The sequence below is a fragment of the Notamacropus eugenii genome, chromosome 2 (genome assembly GCF_028372415.1).
Source record: "Notamacropus eugenii isolate mMacEug1 chromosome 2, mMacEug1.pri_v2, whole genome shotgun sequence".
NCBI classification, from domain to species: Eukaryota; Metazoa; Chordata; class Mammalia; order Diprotodontia; family Macropodidae; genus Notamacropus; species Notamacropus eugenii.
Genome location: NC_092873.1, coordinates 18,713,190 through 18,725,313, shown reverse-complemented (window position 1 = coordinate 18,725,313; position 12,124 = coordinate 18,713,190). Strand labels below are relative to the sequence as shown.

At 48.7% G+C, this 12,124-nt stretch overlaps 1 long non-coding RNA gene across 1 annotated transcript; it reads right to left on the bottom strand.

Annotated features, from left to right (window-relative positions):
* Window positions 1-38: 38 nt before the first annotated feature.
* On the bottom strand, window positions 39-11,977 carry LOC140524571 (uncharacterized). Its single transcript, XR_011973759.1, has 4 exons — window positions 7,019-11,977; window positions 5,385-6,358; window positions 3,222-4,670; window positions 39-3,026 (listed from the first exon to the last, which is right to left on the bottom strand). It is a non-coding gene; the product is annotated as an uncharacterized lncRNA (long non-coding RNA).
* Between the last annotated feature and the right edge of the window lie 147 nt (window positions 11,978-12,124).

Below are 12,124 nucleotides of genomic sequence, written 5' to 3'. Positions count from 1 at the left end.
AGAGACGGGCTCTCCCCGAGGGGGCTGATCCCCGTATAGGCAGCTCCGCCCCCGCCCCCGGGAGACGTGCCCCCCCCACCGACCACGTGCGTCCCAGAGATGGGCAGTTCTGCCCCTCCCGGCGGGGACGTGACCTCCCAGCTCACGTGCTGCCGAAATGGGACTGACCCCCCCCCCCCCCCCATCCAGAGTGCTTTGGAGAGGTGGGCCCGGGAGGGCGTGACCTCCTTGGGCAAGTGCAGCAGAAAGGGGACTGACCCCAGGCAGCTCTGTCCCGGTGATCCCTGCCTCTCCAGGTGTGCACCTCACCCCCGGCCTGGCCAGCAAGGGGTAAGCCCACACCGACAACACGTCCCCTCCCCAAGAGATGTGCATATGCAGCTGGGGCGGGGGGTGGCCCCTCTCCCACAGATGTGCAGATCCACCCCCCAGGCTGGCCAGGAGGGGTCGCCCTTCCTCCCCATAGTGGTTATCATCAGGAGGAAGTGATTTTTTTCCTGCTCCAGAAGGTGGTGATGCCTATCCCTACCTTCACCCCTCCCCCAGCTCTGAAGCTGCTGCCCTCAGACTCACGCACACGCACACTCATACACACGCTCATACACACGTATACACACACTCACTCATACACACACACATACTCACACACACACTCATTCACACACACACACACACACACACACACACATACACACACCCTCCAAAGTCCTCTCTTCCACCTAATCAGGGATGCCTGCATGTGTGTGAAGTCAGCGAGGCCAGCTCCCACATTCACTCTCATCTAAAGGGGGTGACCCCCCCTCTATCCGAGCCCTCCAAAGGGCTGGGGGCTCCGGGCACTACAGTTTGGCTCCAGAGGAGTTGGGCACCCTATGCCTCCAGCTGTGAAGTCCTGTCCTTCACCAGCACACACATCCCAAGGTCCTCATTCAGTCTTAACCTTCATGCTCCCCCTTGACCCCACCCTGCAGTTCTTACCACTCTTTGTCTCCCTGACTCCATTCTTTCCGTACAGCCACAGCTGCTCCCATACCCAGGGACTGAATATGGCTTGGGTTTTTTGTGGTTGTTTTTTAATAAAATGGATTTTCTGAGGTCAATCTCCTCTCCCAGGCATTACTACCCTGAGAGCCCAGGTTGTGGGGACACGTCTGGTGCAAGAGTTCAGTGCCCTGGTAGCAGGAGCCTGAAGGAACCCTACTCATTTCAGCAGAGACAAGCTGAGTCCTAGGGAAGTTCACTGACTTGCTTGGCTTGCCTAGATATACAAAGCTTAGGATGGAGGATTTCAAACTGACTCTTCCCAAGTGGGTTAGCAGGCCCACTACACCAGTCAGAGGCATTGACTGCCATCTGTAGCTAACTGAGGATCCCCTGGGGTGGGGGCAGCTTTTGCTTGAAAACCTCCAGCAGAGGAGGCCCATTCTTGTGGAGACAGCCTTCATAGTTCCTTTGGTTTGGTTTGCTTTCGGGGGCGGTGGGAGAGGGCTCTCCTTCCAATCTGATTTTTCCATTTATTCTGCAAATGTCTGAGGGACCCAGTGCCCCACATGGGTTCTCAGCTCCTGAAGGGCCCAGCATAGGACTGACTGGTGGTGTGTTGGTCCTGAAATCCAAGGCTCTTAGATCTCAGCTGTGTGACCTTCAGAGGCTCTCTAGGTGGTGCCGCAGTGCACAGAGTGCTGGGCCAGGGAGGCAAGGAAGACTTCAGTTCAGATGCAGCCTCAGACCCAGTGGGGTGTGTGACCTTGGGCAAGTCACTTCTCAACCACTGTTTGAGTCTGTTTCTTTAACTGTAAAATGGGGATAACACCAGCACCCACCTCCCAGGATTGTTTTGAGGCTCAAATGAGAGATTTGTAAAGTTCTGGTCTTGGTACTGTATAAATGTGAGCTATTATACTTATGAGATGTGGGGTCTGGGCTGAAGGGACCGTTCCTTCTAGCTTTCCTTTTGGACTCAGCGCTTTTGGCGTAGCCTAGCAGAAAGAACTCTGAAAGCACATCATCGCTCAGCTTGTTGTTCAGTCATGTGTGACTCTGTGATGCCACCTGAGGTTTTCTTGGCAGAGTTGCTGGAATGGTTTGCCATTTCCTTCAGCTCCTTTTATAGATGTGGAAACTGAGGCAAACAGAGCTAAGTGACTTGCCCAGGGTCACCCAGCTAGTAAGTGAGGCTAGATTTGAACTCTGGTCTTCCTAACTCCAGGCCCAGTGCCCTAACCACCACACCACCTAGCTTACTGGCTGGCTGTGTGATGGTGGCTGAGCCATGCCCACTCTCTGGCATTCCAGTTGGGAAGCCCTGCTCTGGCTTTTCAGGAGGAGCTGGGCTCCTTTTTCCTCTTGCATTCCAGATGTAAAGATCGTTCTGATCCTCATTTTACAGTTGAAGAAATGTAGGCAGGCAGATGACTTTCATGGCCTCAGATCTTCCTTACATGGGCAGGCCTGTACTTGAGGAATAAATAGTTACTTCCTGGGATCCTCAGACTCATGGGATGTCAGCTGCTGGAAGAAACCCCAGAAGCCACCTAGTCCCACCCCTTTGATGTAATGATGCCTGTGGAGTCCTTTAGGTTTTTGAAACACCTTACCTCTCTTACAGCTCATTTGCTTCTTCTAAGATCCCTAGGCCAAGTAGAAGAGGCATTTTCCTCATTCCTCATAGGAGGGCCAAGAGGCTCTGAGAGGTTATGTAATTGGCCCGAGTCTCTTTCTCCAAGTTCGGGGGCCTTTCCCAGCTAATCCAACAACTATTTGAGATCCTGCAGTGCCAGGCACTGTGCTTGGGCTGGGGCTGCTCCTTCCCTCAAGGACATGCCAACAGATGGCATCTCTATGATGACTTGAGGAATGGGGAGGGAGCACCTGAAGAAGGTGTTTCTGGCTGACCCTTCAAAGAAGAGCTGAGATTCTGAAGAGCTGAGCTGAGGAAGAAGGGCATTTTTGGTGTGGCAAAGGCCTTTCTGGTGCCAGCTTGTGGAGAGCTTTCAGTGCCCCAAAGAGGATCTCTGTAGGTTATCCTAGAGGCAAGAAGGAGCAATTACGATAGATGATATACACAGACTTGTGCTTTCTATCACCTCCCTGCGAAAAGGGGAAACTGAGGCTGGAGCCAAAAATCACACAGAGATGAGATAGTCAAGCCAGGAACTGAGCCCATGTCTTCCCACTCCCAATCCAAGACCTCTCCCCCCATGCTACACTGGGCCACTTACAACTTGTCCTCAATCACAGCTACTCCTGTGTCTAGTATGAGGACTGAGAATTGAACATGAGGGCCCCAAGGCCTACTGTGCTCTGCAATCATCCAAGAAACACTTGGGGATCCTAATAACACTTTCAGCTCCCACTTCCATGGCGTCCCATTGTTGACCAAGCGTTTTCTTAGCAACGAGTCCTGGGAGCCTGTGATCTCTACAGCATTCCCTGTGTGAGGCTCCGTGATTCTGAGCTAAGTTCTGCTGAGAAGACACAAAAGTTAGAGGAGAGAAGACAAATATGATCATTCCCCCTTCACCAGTGAAGAAACTGAGGCCCAGAAAATGTGGCTTATCCAAGGTCACGTAGCTCCTGAGCATCATAGCCAAGATTGGAGCCCAAGACATCTAAACTCAGGTCTGAGAGTCACCCTGTTTGCTTATCAGTCTGTTGTCTAGTCACTCAGTGATGGGCCATGAGCTGTAGGTCCTGCTGGTGATTTCATTGTCTAAAGGGCCATGAAGTCATCAGCTTTGCCCTTCCATCCCCCAATGTGGCTTAGCGGATGGGGTGCTCAGCTTGGAGTCAGGAAGACCAGCTTTTGACACGCTGGTTATGTGGCTTTGGACAACTCTCTCATCACCTCTCTGAGCTCCAAAGTCCTCATCTGCAAGAACAGAAGGATGATGTTTACTGAGAAAATTGTTATGGGATCAAATGAGATGATAAGGTATGGAAAGTGTTTGCAAATCTTAAGGCACATTACTAATGAGAGACTGTTATCATCATCATCGTCACCACTATCATTATCATTCTACTTACCCTAAGGCAAGGGTGACCCAAGGCCTGACCCAAGGGTGTATGTGTGTGTGATGTGTGTGTGTGTGTTGTCTGTGTGTGTAGTGTATGTGTGTGTGATGTGTGTGTGTAATAAGAACCAGAGAGGGAAATGCAAAAGACATGTTTTCTCTGCCTATCAGAACTTCAAAGAATGGAGTGCCGACTAAGGGGGAAGGCGGTTCTCAGAGGCTGGAAATGGGTCAATGGCATACATTTGCTTCCCAAGTGTGAAGGTTGAGCTCAGTCAGTAAGGATAAGAGATCCCCAGGTCTTCACAACCATCCGGAAAGGCACAGAGGGTGGGCTTGAAGGCCTGACCAATGCCACTGTTAGAGCTGTAGCATGTTCCCACGGACTAAGAACGGCAGAGGGCAGCAAAGCCAAAGGAGTCTGGGAGAGCAGAGGAAGAAACAGGGAAGGGAGCACTGGGGAGCTCTAGGTCCATGTAAGACACTCCTAGAAGGTGAGGATCAGAAGAGCAATCCCATGGAGAAGCCGATGTAGACCTACTGAGTTATGTGGCATCCTCGGGAGGGGGAGAGAATCACCTCTCTGATGAGCCCAGGTCCTTTCCCAGCAAGCAGGAGTGTCGGGCATGGCTGCAGCTTCAAGGCAGTTCTGTAAGTCTGGGACAAGCACAGAGAGGTACCTGGATAGGTGGGGCCACCATAGGGATCAATCTTCTTGACTGTCTAGGGACTTAAATATGGCCTTTCTCTAGACTTTACCGTGTTCAGCAAAAGCTGTTCCATGCCTTAGATGCCCGATACTGTCAAGCGAAAAGCTCTTTGTGGGAAATAAAGGACCATGTCAGTCCCAATTAGAGAAAAGCTCTCAAATCTGAACCCGATTATTTGTCTAAGGAAAAGTGTCTAGGAGCCCGTCACCGTCACACAGAAATTACAACAGTTCACTATCATATAACCCTTTGCTTCCACGAATCACACTGGATCCTTCCTTACCACAGCCTGGGGCACATACCAAAGCAAGTGCTACTATCATACTTACCCACCTTTATGTAGTGCCTACTGAGCGCCAGGCACCTTGATAAGTGGGGGCGCTTATATTTTAGGTATAAATATTTTATTTGCATATAAATTTATTTATAAATACTATCTCATTTGATCCTCATAACAACTCTGGTAGGTAAGTGCTAATTTTTTAAAACAAATTTATTTAAAATATTTTTATTTTGCCCCCATTTTACAGATGAGGAAACTGAGGCAAATAAGGTTAAGTGACTTGCCCAGGGCCACACAGCTAGTAAGTGTCTGAGGCTGGATTTGAACTCAGGTTTTCTTCACACTAAGGCCCAGCACACCATTCGCTGTACTACTCACCTTCTTCTATGATGTCCCAAGGTCATGTCAAGGCTCTACATACAGTGTTCACAACAGCCCTATAAGGAACTAAGACAAGTGTCAATATTCCATTTTACAGATGAGGAAACAGAGATTCAGAAAGTGGAAGGGATTATCTAAGGTCACTAGATCTAACTGTCAAACACAAGGCCTTGCAGGTAGAATTCACTCTCCCAGAATGAAGTTCACTAAGCCTCCCTCAGGTTTCTAGAGGTACCCTTAAGGGTTAGCCCATACTATTGGCTAGGGTTCCTGTTCCTGTGTATTTCCCCCAAAGTGATTCACCAATGATATGGCGAAAACAGGAATTCCAAAGTGTTTCCCCAACACATGGAGCCAGCTTTCCCATCCATCACATTGGTTTCTGGAGAGAGGAATCTCATCCCTGAAGCATCCACTTCCAGAGCCAGCCCAGCGGAGAGAGGAGTTGCTGCTACCCCTTCCAGGCTGCCTTTGATCGTTTCTGGGTGGGACGGATTCCTTAGGACTTTGCTCCTCACTTTCTCCCATTCCCACAAATCTCAGCAGGAACTCCAGCCCCAGGACTTTGGGAGTGCGGGGGCGCTATTCTGTCCTATCCCAGCTCACATAGTTGCAGCCACCTCTCGTCTTCCTTCCCCTACAATGGGGAAAAAAGCAAAGGCCAAAGGCCAAGAGCCATCCCTAGGGCCCTCTGCTGGCTCCAGGGGAAGAGGACCAAAGGTTTCTTTCCTGTCCAAAGGCTAGGATGTAGGCAGTCAGGAAAAACAAAGGAGCAGAGGCCCACTTTTGAAGCCCAGCAGCCAATCACAGCCCATCTCTTCATTGTGTGGTTAGTGGCCTGGAGCCAGTTTCAGAGGACAGGGCCCATCCTTGGCCAATCATCAGGCTTTCCTGAAGCAGGCTCTGAAGGCGTTTCCAAGTCGGCCAACAGCTATCACGGCATGGTTCGTAGGCTCTCCCTTGGCCAGGCCCTGTTACACACCATAATGGGCTCTCAATTAATTATTCCTGAGTGGATGAATGGCTAGAGCTAGTTAATGAATGCATGAGGAAGTGAAAGGCTGCGTTCAAGGCAAGCTAAGAAGGGAGAATGGGATTTAACACTGAATCACCGATGATCTGCGCCAGAGGAAACCCTGGAGACTATTTAAGCCAATCAATCCATTGATTCTATGAGTCTCCTAGGACGTAGAATCTAGAAGATGCCTCATGATCGTTGAGTCCAACACTCTGTACAGAGAAGGGAAGGAATTTCACCTGGTGCTCAGTGCGGGCTTCACAAAGGACCTTTGAAGGGGGAAGAGGACGGTGTGCAATGGGTGGAAATGGAGAATGACCTAAGTGGCAGAGGTGACCATGAGCTCGGGGGTCCTGAGTCAGAGAGGAGACAAGCCATGAGAGCCCAAGGTGCCCTTTAGGATCGGAGCACAGCTCTCTGAGAGTCAAGGTTGCATGCAGGAAGAGTGACAGGTCAGTAGCTTTGGATCCTATGGGGGGATTTGTAGTCTGGGCCTCTTACAGAGGCAGAGTCAACACTGCCCAGGGGGCCAGAGATGGGAGGATAAGCCTATGGACCTTGCAGGGCAAGGATGTCAAAGGGACAGGTGCTCAGCTCTGCCTTGCTTACTCACCTCGCCCCCAGGCTGCTGAGTGCTCCTAGTTGGTTCTTGATCACATCTATTTGAACAACTCCAGAACATAGAGGGAGTGCCCAGGTCCTGAGTCACTCTATGTCGATTTTTAGGGGATCTACTCCTTCAGCTCTGAGGCTGAAACCTTGGGACAAATAGGAGAAGGCTTATCTCCAGGGGAGAGGACAGACACCCTGGCAGGGATGAGGCCGCACAAAGAGCCTCCAGCTGGGTCAGGAGACTTGACTTCAAATCATAGAATCCTATAATTTGAGTACAAGAGACTGTTCCCCCTGAAATGGATGGACCGAGACAAGCACAGGCAAGAGTTAATTGAGAATTTGGGAGCGTCTTTATCAGCCAGTGGCTGTCCTCTGAAGAGGCAGCCCTGAACAAAGGTGTGTGTGCCTTTTAAGCATCTTAGCACCTCCTAGTACAGCCTTGTGGTTCCAATAGCACACATTTTTCACAGAACGGTTTTGACAGGGGTTCCTAGGTACTGCTAGGCAAGGGGGCACAGCAGAGAGGGGGGCCCAAGCAGCTGCTAGGCAAAGGAGTACAACAGAGATAGGGGCCCAGGCAGCTGCTAGGCAAAGGGGTACGACAGAGAGGGGGGCCCAGGCAGCTGCTAGGCAAAGGGGTACAACAGAGAGTGTAGCCACTAACAGAAAGTGGCTACTAGGCCCAACCCTGCCTAGAAACTCAACAGACATTTCTCAACCCAGGGGCTCTGGGCGGGGAGGGGAAATAATGTCCACTTCACTCCCCCCTTTTCATGTAACTAATTTAAACGAGGGACTCATCAGAGTCCAAAGGGGTATATCCACGCCTTGCGCCCTGCGACCTTAACCACTGATGAATTTGACAGGCTCACTTGAAAAGGCCCGGTCCACCGAGGTTCAAGCGAGGATCCCCGGGGTAGTTGTTGCTTGATATAAAGATTTGAGAGCACTCTGGACCTCGCACAGAGCCTGTAAGGACTTAAGGAAGGCAACGTTAGAAAAGTCGGGAAGCCAACACCCAGAATTAACGACTGAAGAAACAACGGGGGGGGGGGGACCTACTCCGAACATGATTTCGAAGTGGGGCCAGAGAGAGAGCCGTGGGATTGGGGGGGTACACCTAGCCCGAAGCAGGGCAGAAGGAAGCAGACTCACCCAGGTCTCGCCAGTTTCAACCTTTAGCTTAGCAATATGCTCCTTCAGGGTCCTATTCATCCTTTCTACCTGTCCTGAACTCTGGGGTCCAAGTACATGTACTCAAGCACCCCACCCTGTCCCCTTTTAAGTAGATGGGACCCAACATGTTTTGGGATAAGGGATGAAGGTCTCGGCTTCTGAAACTGCTTCCTGCTGAGACTGGACGTAGAGCTGACCCTGCCTCACAGGGTCCCAACATTGGAGGGGTTGGGTCTTTAACCAGTATGAGGGACTTGACGATTCAGAGGGTGATAGGTGATATTACAATTCTTGAGAAAGGGACGTCCCCGCATCAGGTCAGGGAACCTGGTGGAGGGAGGCAACTTACAGACCCTAACACAGAGAATCCTACTTAATTGTTCATGTGGCCTTAGAAAAGAGGGGAGGGGGAGAAGCAAGACAACAGTACAACAAACAATGGGGAGATTTGAGTGACTTCCAGGTTTTAGCTACAACCCACAGTGCTTTCACAAAGAAAGCTGGTAGCTGGTAAGGGGGGGGGAACCAACCGACGACCGTCCACAAGCCCTGGATACCTAAAACTCAGGTAACCAAGGAGAAAGGCCTTATGGAAAATTAAATACAATCCTCACATTCTTTCCCCTATACATTCTTCCCTTCATCTATCCCCTTTATTTACAAGGGGACTATCCCATGTTGTAAGTACAGAGATTTAAGATACAAAGGTAGATCAATGAATTATCCATTCAGAGGTTCCATCTCATCTGGGAAGCGACATCATCTGATGCAGTTTTCTGATCTAGATGCTCCTTCAGTCATCTTCAGCACAGCATCTCTGCACATTCTTTATCTTCTTGTAGAAATCCGGATGTCCACTCTCCTACAATACTGACCTTAACACCATTTCAGATGACCATTCTTAAGCTCTATACCTTTATCACTCTACAAAATCAAAATTGGGACTTTGGCCAATTGTCATATTTAAGAAATCCACATTGGAACCCATCTTACACTCAGATCTAAAGTACTAAACCTGATAGCTTAATTTTAGACTTAACCTCAGATGTTCCCCTACCAACAATCTGTTATTTCATAAATCTGATATTAAATTTACAAAACCTTTGACTATAGGAAATTGCCATTAAGAGTAGGGACATTGCAGGGAGACAACATCTCCCTAACTTCATATCAATTCCAGGCAGGAGCAGATTGTCAGCTGGCATTCAGCCAGGCTTAAAGTCTGCCACGTGTCCTTGGGGAAGTTGAGTCAGGAGAATCCTACCTCAGCCCAGGCTGAACAGCCGTTCTCCCAACTTTACCATCACAGGCTTACTGACATCATGGATCAGAGGCTCAGACCATCTTTCTTGCTATCCACACCTGGAGTTAGACTCAGAAGAACAGTCAGTTAATAGTCCCATGACATCTTAGAATAGCAAGTCCCAATAATCAGGTTTCAGATATGACTATAATTTCACATTGGCTAAGGAACATCCTTGACTCTGTTTGAATTCAGGTAGGGGTGAAATTTTCCAATCATGCAGTATCTGTATTATAGCCAGACTCAGGAACAGTCAGGTGGGAACGATTCCTTTATAAAAGGACACAGTGGAGAAAATGACCAGGAGGATCCCATCCTAGATTGAGTCTAGAATTGTCCCCTTGGTGTTTCCTCTCCAGGTACAAATTTCACCTGATCAATAGTACAGGATGCAGGATCACAGTCCCTCTGAGTAACTTGTGGCATATTCTTTCAGATACTGATTTAATGCAGACAACTATACCCAAATTCAAACTTAAACAAAAATATTTATGGTCCCAAATGCTTTTACCTTAAACAGCAAATTTCACTAATCCCAATTTAGAGCCAAATACAGTTATTTGTATTCCCATGGAGTTGAAATAAGCAATGAAGATTAACAGGACTTACATACATAAGAGATTTCATTTCAGATACTTTTTTCTCAAATTTAAAACTTGTCCTGATATAAAAGCCAATTGTTACACCTTTTGAGCAAGTCACATTCATTGTTAATGAATTATATAAGCCAAACAATTTTCTTAGGACTGATGACCGTGTCCACGTGAAAGGGTCCTTGGCAGTTTTACAAAACAAAAGGAATTGGCATGGATCCCATGTCTGCCAACCCCAAGCATATAGGAGGACTGTTCTGAATGGGCAGAACCAGTCTAAATAAATTATTACTCCATTCATTTCTTTCCACACATAGTAATCAATTAGCAATTTTAGGTTTAGCATTAAAATACCAGCTTTTTAGCTATAACCTTTTTTAACAGGCAAAGGTGAAAATACCAGGTTTTCTAAATAACATAACTGATTTTACAAAACTTTTCCAACATCTTTTAGTTTCAACAAAATTCAGATTACAAATTGCTTCCTCTAACACCATTTCTGGATTATAGAGTAAAATAAGAATCTTGATGGTTCTAACTTTTACTCAAGAAAATTTCCCATCTGTGTCCACTCCTTAAAAATGTTTTTGAAAGAAAAAGTTGTGAAACTGCAAGTGGAAGTGAGGGAGACTCTGGAACAAAGTCCAGTGGCACCTAGTCTCCTCCTTTTCACTTGGGAGTTTCACAGCCTGATCTCTGAGGTGACTTTTCTTTTTTCTTTTTGTTTTCTTTTTTGTTCTTTTTTTGTCGTCTTCCCCGTGTGTGGGGAGGCTTTAGAGAGACCTTAGGGTTAGGGTGGGGAATCAAATCTATCCAGATGCTGATATATGGGATCTGATCTGGATGGCCCAGATCCCCATTCACTATTCTCCGCATCCGTCCTGCAATGGATTTATCCAAAGTCCCCTCAGGTGGCCAATCCACCCCGAAGGTGGGCCACTCTTGTTGACAGAGTAAAGTTAATTTCTCCTTGGAGACTGTGTACTCATAACCAGCTGCAGCTTGTTGGAATTGTTTAAAACACTTTATCATGAGCTGCAACAGGGTCTCGGGACCTGAATGTCTTTGGCCCATGAGACCGGGAAAGGAGAGTAAGATACAAAGTCCGATTAAACTGGGGGTCAAACAAAACCACAAAACAAGAGACTGACAAAATGCACGGACACAGTTAGACAGTCCGGACTCAAACAAAAACAAAACAGGAGACCGTCAAAATGCAGAATACAGACTCAGTCAAGCGGTCCGGACTCTCGGAAACCCAAAATACAGGAGAGTCTACACAGGACCTCACGTAGTGTCCCACGGAGGCCAGTAAGGGCATTTCCCGCTGCATCCAGCCTCGCCACTTACTCCACAAGAGTACTCACCTACACAGGGCGCTCAAAATGGCCAGGTCAGAGGAATTTTGCTACCGGGAGCCTGGTTTGCATGGCTGTGCTTTGAGATCAGGGCCGGGGAACATCAATCCCAGTGGCCACCCCCTGAAGTCAAAGCACAGTCCGGCCGTCCAGGGCAGACGGTTTGCCTGTGCACACAGAGCCAGAGGCTGTCTCGGTTGAACAGATCGAGAAAAAGCACAGGCAGGTTGCCCGTGTACACAGAGCCAAAGGCTATCTCGGTTGAAGAAAAATCACAGCCAGGTGCCTGTGCACACAGAGCCAAAGGCAGTCTCGGCGGAAAGAAAAGTACAGGCAGGTGCCTGTCCTCACAGAGCCAAAGACTATCTCAGTGGAACCTCCATGTGAAATGGACGGACCGAGACAAGCACAGGCAAGAGTTAATTGAGAATTTGGGAGTGTCTTTATCAGCCAGTGGCTGTCCTCTGAAGAGGCAGCCTTGAACAAAGGTGTGTGTGCCTTTTAAGCATCTTAGCACCTCCTAGTACAGCCTTGTGGTTCCAATAGCACACATTTTTCACAGACCAGTTTTGACAGCGGTTCCTAGGTACTGCTAGGCAAGGGGGCACAACAGAGAGGGGGGCCCAGGCAGCTGCTAGGCAAAGGGGTACAACAGAGATAGGGGCCCAGGCAGC